A 15,532-nucleotide genomic window follows, 5' to 3' on the forward strand; every position below is an offset into this window, starting at 1 on the left:
TCATTTAAAAAAAATTGGAAGTTCCAAATTCTTTCCCTCCTTCCCACTTTCCCTCACTTCCCTGAGACAGTAAGTAATATGAAATAGATTGTATATATGCCTTCATATATTGTATATATGCCTTCATATAAAACATTTTCCCATATTAGTTATTTTGTGGAAGAGATCTTAAAAAAAAGAAAAAAGGAGAAGAAAGAAAGTGAAATATATGTTTTGGTCTGCATTCAGACTTATCACTTCTTTCTCTGAAGGCAGATGGCAGCTTTTTATCATGAGTCTCTGGGATTGTCTTGGATCACTGTATTGCTCAGACTAACTAGGTCATTCCCAGTTGCTCATCAAAAAATATTGCTGTTACTGTGTACAATGTTCTGGTGCTGCTCATTTAATTTTGCATCAGTTCATGTAAGTCCAGGTTTTTCAGAAATTATCTCTAATTAATGGACAATCTCTCAATTTCCAATTCTTTGCTACCACACACAAAAAAGCTACAATAAATATTTTTGTATAAGTATGCAGTTTCAGATCCCTTTGAGCATTATGGTTCCGAATTGCTTTCCAGAATGATTGGGTCAGATCTCAACTCCATCAACAGTGCCGTAGTGCTCCAATTTTCACACATCCCTTACAAATTTCTCACTTTCCTTTACTGTCATATTGGCTAATTTGATAGGAATGAGGTCATATCTCAGAGTTACTTTAATTTGCATTTCTCTAATCAAAAGTGATTTAGATGGGGCAGCGGGTTGGCTGCAGTGGATAGAGAGCCAGGCCTAGGGACAGATGGTTCTAGTTTCAAATTTGGTCTCAGATGCTTCCCAGCTGTGTAACCATGAGCAAGTCACTTAACCCCATTGCCTAGCCCTTACTGCTCTTTTGCCTTGGAACCAATAAGTATTGATGGAAGGTAAGGGTTTGTGTTTTTTTTTTTTAAGTGATTTTCATATGACTACATAGCTTTGATTCCTTCATCTGAAAACTGCCTATTCATATTCTTTGACTTATCAATTGGAGAATAACTTATATTTTTATAAATTTGACTTAGTTCTCTATACACCTGAGAAATAAGACCTTTGCCAGAGATACTTGCTATAAGAAATTTTATCCAGCTTTCTTCTAATTTTGGTCACATTGGGTTTATTTGTTCAAAATCTTTTTAATTTAATATAACCAAAATTACCTATTTTATATCCTATAATATTCTATATCTCTTGTTTGGTCCTAAATTCTTCCTTTACCCATAGATCTGACACTAAAATAAATAATTCAAAGCTAAGCTAAATTTCAATTCTACAGATAGGTAAGGAAGCAGCTCAGCAGGTCTGAAATGCTCTCCACGAGATTCACAAACCAACTGACTTTTTTCCCTCAAGATTCCAAACCCCTAACTGATTACAGAACTCAGCCAAAGCTTGAAAAAACTATCATGACCCCCTCTCTCTATACTACACCTATAATATTCTATATCTCTTGTTTGGTCCTAAATTCTTCCTTTACCCATAGATCTGACAGGTAAACTATTCCATGTTCTCTGAATTTGTTTATGATATCACCCTTTATGTCTAAATCATGTCTATGTTGATCTTATCTTGGTATATTGTGTGAGATATGATCTATCCCCAGTCTCTGCCATATCATTTTCTAATTTTCCCAATAGTTTTTGTCAAATAGTGAGTTCTTGTCCCAGAAGCTTGGATCTTTTGATTTATGAAACACCAACTTTCTATGATAATTTATTACTAGGTATTGTGTACCTAATATATTCTGCTGATCTACCTCTCTGTTTCTTAACTACTACCAGATTGTTCTAGTGATTACTGCTTTGTAATACAGTTTGAGATCTGGTATTTCTAGTTTACTTTTTCTTCATATTTTTTTTTTCATTGATTCCTTTGATATTCTTGACCTTTTGTTCTTCCAGATGAATTTTATTATTTTTTCTAGCTCTTTGAAATAATTTTTTGGTAGTTAGATTGGCATGGCACTGAATTGATAAATTAATTTAGGTAAAATGGTCATTTTTATTATATTGCCTCTGCCTTCCTATGAGCAATTAATGCTATTCCATTTGTTTAGATATGAATTTATTTGTGTGAAAAGTGTTTTATAGTTATGATCATATATTTCCTGGGTTTAATATTTAAGAATGTATCTAGTATTGTCCATGGAATTAACTATTAGAGATAATGTTTGAATTCATGTATCCTTATTGCCTTGGAACCCAGTTTCTAAATCACAATGATGACTTTCTAATGCAAGACTGTATTTTATATTATTTACCACTTATCTAAACAGAATTTCTTTTTCTATCTCTTGTTGTTGGACTTTGTTGGTCATATATAGGAATGCTGATAATTAATGCTAGTTTATTTTATATCCTTCAACTTTGCAAGGCGGTTAATTATTTCAACTAATTTTTTAGTGGATTCTCTAGGATTCTCAAGGTATATATCATCATGTCATCTGTAAAGAGTGTTAATTTTGTATCTTCATTGCCTATTCTAATTTCTTCACTTTTTCTTCTCTTATTGCTATAGCTAGTATGTCTAGTATAATATTTAATAATAGAGGTGATAATGGGCATCTTTGTTTCATCCCTGATCTTATTAGGAAGGATCCTGGTTTGTCCCTATTACAGATTGTGTTTCCTGATGATTTTAGATAGATTTTATTTATCATTTTAAGGAAAGCTTCATTTATTCCTGTGTTCTCTGGTGTTTTTAATAGAGGAATGGTTATTGCATTTTCTTAAAAGCTTTTTTTTGCACCTATTGAGATAATCATATGACTTTTGTTGGTTTTGTTATTGATATGATTAATTATACTGATAGTTTTCCAAATATTGAACCAACCCTCCATTCCTGGTATAAATCTCACCTGGTTATAGTGCATGATCCTTGTGATTTATTGCTATAATCTCCATGCTAGTAATTTACTTAAAATTTTGGCATTGATATTCATTAGAATGATTCGTCTATAGTTTCTTTGTTTTTTGTTCTTCCTGGTTTAGGTATCAGCACCATATTTGTGTTGTAAAAGGAATTTGGTAGGACTTCTTCTTTGTCTATTTTTCCAAATAGTTTATATCGTATTGGGATTAATTGTTTTTTAAATGTTTGGTTAGAATTCACTTGTGAATTCATCTGACCCTGGGGATCTTTTACTAAGGGAGTTCTTTGATAGGTTCATTTTCTTTTTTTAAGATGGGATTGTTTAAGTATTCTATTTCCTTTCCTGTTAATCTGGGCAGTTCATATTTTTGTAAATATTCATCTATTTCATTTAGATTATCAAGCTATTATTTTTGACACTGGTAATTGGATTTTCTTCTTTCCTTTTTTAATCAAATTAACCAATAATTTATCTTATTTTATTTTTTCATAAAACCAGCTTTTGGCATTATTTTTTAGTTCGATCATTTTCTTACTTTAAATTTTATTAATCTCATCTTTGGTTTTCAATTTGATGTTCAATTGGGGCTTTTTAATTTTTTATTCTTCTAACTTTTAAAATTTCATGTCCAATTAATTGATCGTTCTTTAATTTATTGATATGTGTTGAGATATATAATTTCTCCTAAGTACTACATTGTCTATATCCCATATATTTTCAGTTTCATTGTTATCATTCCCTAATGAAATTACAGATCATTTCTATGATTTTGTTGACCCATTTAGATTTAGGATTAGATTTTTTAGTTTCCAATTAATTTTTAATGTCTTTCCATTCTTTATTGAATATAATTTTTATTGCATTATGTTCAGAAAAAGATGTACTTAATACTTTTCTGCATTTGTTGTGAGGATTTTAGACTCTTAACACATAGTTAGTTTCTGTCTAGATGCCATGTACTGCTGAGAAAAAGGGATATTCTTTTCTGTTCCTATTCAGTTTTCTCCAGATGTCTATTACTTATAAATTTTCAAAAATTCTGTTCATCTGTTTTTACTTCTTTCTTGTTCATTCTTTATTTGGATTTATCTAGTTCTGAGAGGGGAAAGTTGAGATCCCCTACTACCCTTCTATTATAGTTTTACTATCCGTTTCCTTCTGTAAGTCTTTCAATTTTTCTTTAAAAAATTTGGATTATACCACTTGGTACATATATGTTTAGTAATGATATTACTTCATAGTTCATGTAATTTTTTAATAAGATATAATTTCCTTCCTTATCTCTTTTAACTATATCTATTTTTGCTCTAGTTTTTTTCTGAGATCATGATTGCTACTTCTACTTTTTTTACTTCAGCTAAAGCATAATAGATTCTGCTCCAGCCCCTTTCCTTTACTCTGTGTGTGTCTCCCTGCTTTAAATGTGCTTCTTCTTGTCAACAGGATTCTGATTTTTGATCCATTTTGCTATCTATTTCCATTTTATGGATGAGTTTATCCCATTCATAATGTGTTTGTTTATTAATGTGAACTAATATACTTTAAGGAATTATTAGGTAATCTAGCATGTATTGGAGTGGATAGATATTAAGACTATAGCACATTAGATTAAAATTAGCCCTTAGACACTTAATAGCTATGTGATCTTGGGCAAGCCATTTAACCCTATTTGCCTAAATTTTTTCATTTGTAAAATGAGCTGGAAAAGGAAATGTCAAACCATTCCAGTATCTTTGCCAAGAAAACCCGAATAGGGTCACAAAGAATAAGACATAACTGAAATGAATGAACAACAAATATATTTTGACAGAACACAACTGAAACAAAAACATTTGGTTTTTCACGATATCAACTTGTTTGTACCGCCATCTAGTGTTCTTGTAGTATATAGATTATTATTTAAGTTTTCTCCTTCCTTTCCCACCTTGAGATATATACATACATATATATTCATGAACACACACATATATATGCATATACAAACATACACATATGTAGATATAAATATAAATGTATGCATATATGTATGTTTTTTTGTGGGGGAGGAGGATGGAAAGCAGGATATTGCGCTGAAACTCTAAATGAATTGATAACTATTATATCAGTGCTTGGAGATGTGTCCTTGGGATGTGCTGAAGATACAAAGAAAGGCAGAAGACAGATTTTGCTCTCAAATAGTTCACGAATAACTTAGAGGGGGAGACAATATGCTGTCAACTATGTACAGCCACGTTATAAATAGTATAAATTAGAGATGATTAACAGAGGGAAGGCATTCACATTATGGGGAGCTGGGAAATGCTTGTTGTGAGAAAATTGAGGGAATTAAGAGGTTTGGGGACAGCAAATGGCTAATTGTGGGAATTGAGCAAACCACACTGAGTCTATCTTGTGACTTCTTGTCAATATCTTGTCAATTCTGAAGCTAGTTTGGTTCTATCTCTGTTCATTTATGGGTCTAGTCTAAATTCTGTCATGTGAGACAATTTTATTCAGTTGTGGAAATTGGGAAAAAATTTTACTGTATTGGCTGAATCCAACCTTGTGTAACTAGGAAATTGGACCTGCTGTTTAGAGACTTAAGCAAGGACTTAGTTTATGTTGACCAGAAGTTCAATCAGATCCCTATATATTTTTTTAATCTTTTTTCCCCCTTTAAGATGATTTCCAATTTACTGTAAGACAGTTCTAACAAATTCATTTCTTGTTCACAAAAAAGAAATTGTTAAATATTTCTGCCAATAAATAACATTTCCCCACTATTTTAATTAGCATAATAAAAAGCAGGAAAAAGGAAGCAATCTCCAGGGAACAGGGATGTAATTCATCCTTTAGGAGAACCAAAAATACCCCAACTACTTGTACCACTACCTAATCTCATGCTTTCTAACCAAGTCTTTCAGGCAGGTAAGTTCAGAATCCTCTTGGGATGGAGCTGGTTGAAAATCTGTTAGAGAGAAATCTCTGCTGATCATAGTGTTTGGAGAAATGACAACAAAGGTGTTCAGGACAGCATCATTGTAAAGGTGGAAGATAAAAATGTATCTTTGTTTCCCAAGCCCCATTGCAAGCTCCCTTCTTATTACATGTACTTTGCTATAACATGCAAAAAGATTAATTTGGGGAATTCTGAGAGAGGCCAAGGGGGAAGAGGACCGACTTCAAACTGGCTTTTATTGGCAATGGCAAAATTGTGGGTAGGTATAAATCAAATCAAATCAAATAATCAAAATAATATCAAACAAAAATCAAAATAAATAAAAATTAAGGAGTTTTCTCATAGTTTTACATCTCAAGCAACCTGTACATCTTATCTGAAAACTGGCCCCATACTAATCAGTCACTTATTGTTTCTATGTTCCCTTGATAGTTGCAGAGGAGTAGGCCATCTCTTTTTCTGAATTCAGTGAATTGTATCTGTTCATTCTCTCCTTTCCAACTTAGAATGTCCCTAATCTTTCCTCCTATTAGAAATCAGATTACCTAATGTTATATTATTTCCTTTTAACTAATTGGTCTTATTTGATGAATTGTTTTTAACGTATTAAAAACACTAAGCTGAGGAAGAGACTTGCTCTTGATTTGTTAGACAATTGACATTCATTGCTTAATAAATCAATATGCTCAGAAGATCAAACTTTAGTTTCCTTAGTCATTTCACTTTTTTTTATTACATTTAGAAGATGGCATTTTAGATGGGACTTCAAGGAGGGCCAGAAATGCTAGGAGGCAGAGATGAAGAATATGAGAATTCCAGCCAGTAAAAAATGCATGAGGAGATGGAAAATCTTATGCAAGGAACAGCAAGGAGACCAGTGTGCTGGATCACAGAGTACATGGGTCAGGGAAAGTGTAAATTGAAAGAAGATTGGAAAGGTAATGGCTTAGGCACTACCTAGCAATGTGACCCTGGGCAAGTCACTTGACCTCAATTGCCTATCCCTTACCTCATCTCTATCGTGGAACCAATACTTAAGATAAATTCCAAGACAGAAAAGGCTAAGGGTTTAAAAAGAAAAAAGTAGGAAAGGCCTAGGTTATAGATTGCTTTGAATGTCAGAGAAAATTTTATCTGATCCTGGAGGTGATAGGGAACCACTGGAGTTTATTAAAAAAGGGGGTGAAATTATCAACTCCACAATTTAGGAAGGTCACTGGAAAATGGACTGGAGTGGAGAGAGACAGAGTAGGGAGAACAAACAAAAGGCTATTGCAGTGATCTAGGCATGAGATAATGAAGGCCTGCACCATGGTGGTAGCAGTGTCAGAGGGGACATAATGTGAAGGTAAATTGGACAAGATTGTATAGGGGATTGACAGACAAGGATAATACCTAGGTTGTGTTATGAAAAAGTAGGCAATCTAGCAGGTCTCAGGCAATTAGGATAGTGAGGAGGGATAAAAGGTGATGAGGTGAATTGGAAGGGGAATGAAGGGGATAGCTGAGTATATGGAAGGGATGAATGAGGTGGTATATAGGAAGGTAAGGGAATGACAGGGAATATACAGGAAGGCAGCTCAAACAGGCTTATTCACTGAGGCTGGAGACAGAGGATAATGAGGAAATAAACTGGGTTCTTCAGGCAGGGAAGATATCTCTGAGATACAAAAGGAGTTGGGCCAGTCAGAAATATTTTAAATCTGGCTGGAGGGCTTCTCTTGTTAATTTCTAAAATCCCTTGAGGGAGGACTCCTCCCTGCCAGTGAAACTGATGGCTGCAGGAAGTCTCAGGTAGGTACTTCCTGCCAAGATGGATGCCTGCGGTACCCTCAAGAAATAAAAAGAAAATAATTCCTTTTCTCTTCAGCCCTTGCCTTAATCTTTGATACAATGATTCACCAGAGGCTTTGAGTAGGTAACAAAGGGGATTTATTAATATCAGGGATAATCAGAAGGAGAGAGGGGTTTAGGGTTTTGTAACAGCTGCCAGGGAGAAAGCTGATGGTGGGGGAAGGGTCACAGGAGGGTTAGACTGAGAGAGCCTGCTATCCCAGTCAGGAAGATTTGACTGTCTTAATGTAAAGTATTTACTAGATCAATAAAATAAAGGATAGCTTGATTTAAGGATGTCCTACTTGCCTACAAAAAACTAAACCCACATTATCTAATCACCAAAAACCCACCCTTCCACCCAGGGCCCAAAGGGAAATTCAGGGAAAATAGCAGGGATGTAATATGGAGAGGTCAGGGAGAGGTCCAGAGAAAACATTTAGGTCCAAACGCCCCCAAAGACATAAACACAGGCCAAGGCAGAGCCAAAAGCAGAGCCAACAGGCAAAGCCAAAACCAGAAGGCAAAACTTCAGCCCTATTTATAGCCTTGGGCTCCAGTTGACTTTCTGAAAATTCTAAGCTCCTAACTGCCAGGGCTGCTTTACAGTTGAACTTAGCAAAAACAAAAGCTTCTGTAGCATCCTTGCATTACATTTGTGACTTTGGATGATTAGGAAGAAGGTGATACTCTTCATAGTAATAGGGAAGTTAAGAAGAGGAGATGCTGTGAGGTATACCATCATATCATCTGCAAAGGGTGTTAGTTTTTTTTCCTCACTGTCTAATTTCTTCAATATATTTTTTCTTATGGCTAAAGTTTGCATTTCTAATACAATATTAAATAATAGTGATAATGGGTATTGTTGCTTTACTCCTGATCTTATCAAGAAGATTTCTAACTTTTTCCCATAGCAGATGGTACTTGCTGATGGTTTTAGGTAGATACTACTTCTTATTTTAAGGAATGACCCATTTATGCCTGTAATGCAGGTTTATCTCCTTTATCTCCTTATCTTTTTTGGCCTGTTTGAGTTGTTTAAGGTCTGCAATGACTGCATCCTTATCCGAGTTAGACTGTCTAGCAGCCTTTTGATCTTTGGTCCTAGAATCATGGATGTACGATGCATGCTGATGAATGTCCTCAAGGGATAGAGTTACCCTTTGAGGGCAGCTTTACCTAAAGTATTGTTGAATAGGCAGGAGTGCACCCTTAACAAACTGCCTCCAAATATGGTCCACAATCTCAGGTGACTGGATGTCTCTTAGGCCTAGGACTATCTCAGCCACCTCAATTAATTTATCCAGAAAGTTGCTAGGGTGTTTGTCTTCCCCCTGCTTTAACCTCTCAAATTTTGACCACAAGTTTGGTCTTCTGGCATGTAGACACATAGCCTTGAGGAGATCAGTCTGGCATTGTAAAAGATATCTCATGTTTGTATGAGATATTAACTCAAGGTCCTGGTGCAGTGTGGGCCATGCCTTCAAGTTAGGGTTGATTCTAGTTTCTTGGAGGAATTTGTCCTTTTCAGAAGGAGAAAAGAACTCTCCCAATAAAAATTCTACATCCACAAAACTAGGGTTAAAGAGGTTAAAAGCTTTCTTCATTTCCTTTATACTTTTGAATGGGCTTAGGTAAAATTTTGGGAAACAGTGCCTGAGGACTTCCATATCATTTGGGGTAAAGGCTTTGTAGGATTTTACATGCAAAATGCCCCCTTTCAGTTGCAAAATTGTCTGATCCACAATCAGGAGAACAGAAATGGTGGTCTCTGTCTCTGTAGCCTTGACCTCAGTTGTTCTAGCATTAAACTTGCCCCTGTACCCATTTGGTTTGTTTCAGTGATCTCCAGCTGGAGGACGAAATGCTCATCCAACTGTTTCCCTTCACAGATCTGTTTAACCACTTGGACCAATAACCTGACTTGCTCTGTGATTTCTTTGACCAAGTAAGCATTAAATCATTAGTGTTGTTATCAGAATTAGCATTGGGATTAGCTGTTTTCACTAATGCCCACACATGTCCACAGACTTTTTTAAATGCCCTAAGACCTTGGGAAGCTGTGAAAATAATAGCAGCCATAATTGGTAAGGAACAGACAAATTTAGCCAAAGTCACTGGAAACCATCTATAATAGTCATAAATCAAAAGCTGCCTTAACAAAAACTGAGGGAACATAAAAAACCAAAATTAGTAAGCTCCCTGTCCATAGCAACAAGCAAAAACTGCTTACTATGAAAGCCATCCTAGCTATAGCCATTTTTATAGATGTTTATTAGTTCAGAAACAAAGTAGGTTATTGAGCTGTGCTCGCCAAACTATAATGCAGGGGCTAACTGCAATACAAGGGAATGGAGTGTAGATGGTATAAGGCCAGGCCGAGGGGCCCTTAGGCAGAAGTTGGTATGTTTAACAGGGGTCCAGCTCCTAAGCTGAATGAAAGGCAGATGAACTCCCTCACCAGTAAAAGCTAAAACCCTTTTAAGATCAGGATTCTCTGCCTCTGCCCCTGGGAGTTGGAAACAATTCTATTGGACAGTTGGTATAGTTTCCAGGAAGGAAGCTGGGACTTCCTGAAACTAAACTGTTTGATAAAGTTTGCTAACTAGAGCTAATAATCTGATCTGACTGCTGGTGATATTTGGCCCTTGATAAAGGTAAAGGCAACGGCTTCAAAGATCTTTAAGCTTGAGGTTAAAAGGGTTTATTGGCAATTAAATTGAATCAGGTAAAAGGGAGTTGGAAAGTGGGTGAGGTAAGCTAAGATCTTGATTAAATAATATCACTAAACTACTTTAGGAAATATTGAAAGGTCTTTTTAGGTGCAGCAGGTTAAGAAAGCCTTGAGAGCAATCTCAACTCTGATAATTTGGTTGCTGACCCAGGACTGCCAAGCCCTGGTTCAGAGTTTTGATGATAGAATTTATCTCTTACTTATAATGAGGGTTGTTGGGTATGCGAAAGAACTGTTGAATTTGGCTAGCTATGGTAGTTGTTCCTACCTGCCTAAAGAATCTACCCCCAAACCACTCTGATCACCCTTTTCCTCCCTAACCCTGAAAATCAGAGCCAGAAGTGAAGTCAGGGGTCTGGGGACCCCCTTTAATACCCTTACTTCAACTGTCACCCTGGCACCCAGCCTGGGTCCCCTGCCAGGTTCTGGGTTCTAAATTGGCAATGGCCAGCTTGCAACCCATGAAAACATGGTTGCAGGATTTTATCCATAACATGTCTATGCTTTCTAGTGTTTTTAACAGGAATAAGTGTTGTATTTTGTTGAAGGTTTTTTTCTTGCATCTTTTGAGATAATCAGAAATTACATAGAGATATTAGAGAAACAGAAATGACATTTCTGTTGGTTTGATTATTGCTATGGTTAATTATGCTGATAGTTTTCTAATATTAAACCAGTCCTGCATTCCTGTTATAAATCCCACCCGTTAATGTTGAATGATCCTTGTGATATGTTGTTGTAGTTACTTTGCTAATATTTTATTTAAAATTTTGGCATCTATATTCATTAAAAAAAATTTTTTTTTAAATTTTAAACCCTTAACTTCTGTGTATTGGCTCCTAGTTAGAAGAGTGGTAGGGGTGGGCAATGGGGGTCAAGTGACTTGCCCAGGGTCACACAGCCAGGAAGTGTCTGAGGCCAGATTTGAACCTAGGACCTCCCGTCTCTAGGCCTGACTCTCAATCCACTGAACTACCCAGCTGTCCCAGCATCTATATTCATTAATTAAATTGGTCTATAATTTTCTTTCTTGATTTTTGCTCTTCCTGGCTTAGGTAACAGTACCATATTTGTGTCATAAAAAGAATTTGATAGGATTCCTTCTCTATTTTTCCAAATAATTTATATAGTATTGGGATTGTTTGATAAAATTCATTTGGCCCTGGAGACTTTTTCTTAGGAAGTTCACTCTTGGTTTATTCAATTTATTTTTCTGAAATAAGATTATTTAAGTATTCTATTTTTTTTTTGTAATCTGGGCAATTTATAGTTTTGTAAATATTCATCCATTTCACTTAGATTGCCAGATTTGTTGGTATATAATTGAGCCAAATAGCTCCTAATAATTACTTTAATTCTTCATTGGTGTGAGTTTACCCTTTTCATTTTTGATATTGATTATTTGATTTCCTTTTTAAAATCAAGTTCACCAATGCTCTATTTTATTTTTTCATAAAAGCAGCTTCTAGTCTTATTTAGTAGTTCAATGATTCCCTTACTTTCAATTTTATTAATTTCTCCTTTAATTTTTGAGGATTTCTAATTTAATCTTTAATTGGGTATTTTTAATATGTTCTTTAGTTGCATGTCCAGTTCATTGATCTGCATTTTCTCTGTTTTGTTTGATGTAAGTGTTTAGAGATATAAATTTTCTCCTAAGTACTGCTTTAACTATGTCCCATAAATTTTGATATTTTTTCCTCCTTATTGTCATTTTCATTAATGAAATTATTGATTGTTTCTATAATTTGTTCTTTGATCTACCCCTTTTTCAGCATTAGGTTATTTTGTTTTTTTATTTGTCTTTCCATGAACCCTTATTGATTAATTTTTTTGTTGTGTTATGATATTAAAAGGATGCATTTATTATTTCTGCTTTTCTGCATTTGGTGATAAAGTTTTTATCAATTTTTGTGTAGGAGCCATGTAATGCTGAAAAGAAAGTATATTCGTTTCTATTCCCGTTCAGTTTTCTCTAGATATCTATTAGTTCTAACTTTTCTAAAATTTCATTCACTTCCTTTACTTCTTGTCTATTTTTTTGGTTTGATTTATCTAGATCTGAAGTAGAAGTCCCCTACTAGTATAGTTTTACTATTTTCTTCTGAAGCTAATTTAATTTCTCCTTTAAAAATTTGGAGGCTATATCATTTGGTGCATTTATGTTTAGTATTGATATTACTTCATTGTCTATAGTACCTTTTAACAAGATGTAATTTCCTTCCCTATTTCTCTTAATCAGATCTCTTTTTTGCTTTAATTTTGTCTGAGATCATGGTTGCTACTTCTCTTTTTTTTTTCAGATGATGCACAATAAATTCTGCTCCAGCCCCTTACCTTTACCCTGTGTTTATCTCTCTGCCCCAAATGTGTTTCTTGTAAACAAAGTATAGTAGGATTCTGGTTTTTAATCCACTTGGCTATCTGCTTCTATTTTATGGGTGAGTTCATCCCATTTATATCACAGTTAAAATTACCAATTGTGTATTCCCCTCCTTATTTTCTCCTTTTCATCCTGCTTTTTCTCCTTTCAGGCTGTCCTTTTCACACAGGTGTTTTGCTTTTAATTACCCCTTCTACTTCCCCCTCCCTCCTATTATCACACCCCTGCCTTTGTCTTATTCCCCTTCTATTTCTCTATAGGGTAAGATTGTATTCTATACATATAAAGTTATTTCCTTTCTGAGCCAATTCTGATGACAGTAAGGTTTAAGCATTGCCTATCACCACCCTCATCCTCCTCTCCACTTTAATAACTTTCCCTACCTCTTTAGGTGAGATAATTTACCCCATTCCACCTCTCCCTTCCTTTTTCTCTCAGTGCAATCTTCTTTTTTACCCCTTGATTTTTTTTCACATATCATATGATCCCAATCAACCTACTTTCACATTCTTTGTCTATGTCTACTCCTTCTAACTGCTCTAATACTGATAAAATTTTTTGAGAATTACAAATATCATCTTTCCACATAGGAATACATATAGTTTGACTTCAGTAAGTCCCTTCAATTTTTTTTGTTATTTACCTTTTTATGTGTTTCTTGGGTCTTGTATTTGGATGTCAGATTTTCTGTTTAGGTCTGATCTTTTCATCAGGAATGCTTGAAAATCTTCTATTTTATTAAATGACCTTTTTTTTTCATTTTTAAATATCCTGAAAGAATATATTCATTTCTGTTGGATAGGTGATTCTGGGTTATAAACCTAGATTTTTTTGCCTTCTGGAATATCATATTCTAAGCCTTCCAATTCTTTTTTTTTTAAACCCTTAACTTCTGTGTATTGGCTCCTTGGTGGAAGAGTGGTAAGGATGGGCAATAGGGGTCAAGTGACTTGCCCAGGGTCACACAGCTGGGAAGTGTCTGAGGCTGGATTTGAACCTAGGACCTCCCGTTTCTAGGCCTGACTCTCAATCCACTGAGCTACCCAGCTGCCCTCCCTTCCAATTCTTTCATGTGGAGACTGCTAAGTCTTGTTTAATCCTGACTGTAGTTCTGTGGTATTTGAATTGTTTCTTTCTGGCTGTTTGCAAATTTTCTCTTTGGCTTAGAGGCTCCTAAATTTAGCTATAATATTCCTGGGAGTCTTCATTTGTTGATTTATTTCTGGAGGCAGTCTGTGGATTCCTTCAATTTTTGTTTTACTTTCCTGCTCAAGAATACTATGGCAGTTTTCTTTGATAATTTCTTGTATTATGATGTCCAGAAATTTTTTTTTTATCATGACATTCAGGTTGTTCAATAATTCTTATATTGTCACTTCTGTATCTATTTTCTAGTACAATTTTTCTTTTAATTTTTGTTTTATTGCTTCTTGATGTCTCATGAAGTCATTAGCCTCTATTTGCCTAATTCTGATTTTTAAGAAATAATTTTCCTCTGTGAGATTTTGAACCTCCTTTTTCATTTGGCCAATTCTACTGTTTTTTTCTTTTTGCATTGCTTTCATTCCACCCCCCCCCCCACCCATTTTTCCTGTTTCATGAATGATTTTTGAAATCCTTTTTGATTTGAACCTGAGACCAATTTCTATTTTTCTTTGAAGTTTACATGTGTTTGCCTTGCTTTCACTGTCTCCTGAGTCTGTGTCTTGCTTTTCTTAATCTCCACAAAATTTTTCTATTGTTATGTGTTTTTTTGTTTGCTCCTTTTCCTAGCCTTTTTCTAGACTTTCACTTTTTTCTTAAAGATGGCTCTATTCTCAGTGTTGTAAGATTTAAATTTAGGTTTTGACTCAATATGAGAATTATAAAAGTGATGGCCATTTATAAAATATTAGCCCCCAAGTCAAATGACTGTTAGCAACTTTTATTTACAACAAGGTAGAAAAAGTTAAAGTGGGAAATGTAGAAAAAGACACAGAGCCTTAACAAGTCTACCATCCCTAAGAGCTTCTCTGGTGAAGTCCAGCTCAGCATCCCTCCCCCCCACCCCCAAGGGCTTCCTCTAGTCCCAATTTCCATGTGGATTTCCCTAGGTAGCCCTCAGCCAGAAGTCCTGGTGGTATCTTCAGCCAGAGTTCCACTAATGCAAGCCTCTCAGTCACTCACCCAGCAAGCCTCTCCAGCTCAAAATGTTCCAGCCAAGGATGATTCTAGGATAATGGGACTGCTTCCAAGAGTCTTCCTCCAGCCTGGCTCCCCAACACAGAATGAATGAATCCATCCTTGGTCTTGGCCTTTTTGCAAGTTACTTTCTGTTTCTCCCCCTCTTCACAGGAACCAGTGTGCTTGTGGCCTTTGGGGGTATGAACTAGTAAGTGACTTGTGAGCTCTCTTACTTACTAGGTGCTAAAGAGGGGTACTTTATTTTCTTGATTTGATTAGCTAAAAATAAATAAGAGGAGAGTTAATTCTATCTTCACATTATAGAGAAGATACTCTCTTAAACTTCAGTTCTTCCTTCATGATATCCTTAGCTTTTTTTTTTTTCCTAGGTTTCTACAAGTTTTACTATTTCCGAGGTAGTATGAAGGCCTGTGGACTGGGAACTCTGAAAACTGCTGATTCAGTCATCCCTTGAGACTGCTGATGGCTTGCACAGTGAACTACACTGTGGTGTGGCTTAAAGTCTAGCCTCAGGCCTAGGTGGGGGCTTTTGGTCCTGTTCTGGGCTTAATCAGGTCAGGCACATTGG

This window comes from Gracilinanus agilis, chromosome 2 (genome assembly GCF_016433145.1).
Source record: "Gracilinanus agilis isolate LMUSP501 chromosome 2, AgileGrace, whole genome shotgun sequence".
Taxonomy (NCBI): domain Eukaryota; kingdom Metazoa; phylum Chordata; class Mammalia; order Didelphimorphia; family Didelphidae; genus Gracilinanus; species Gracilinanus agilis.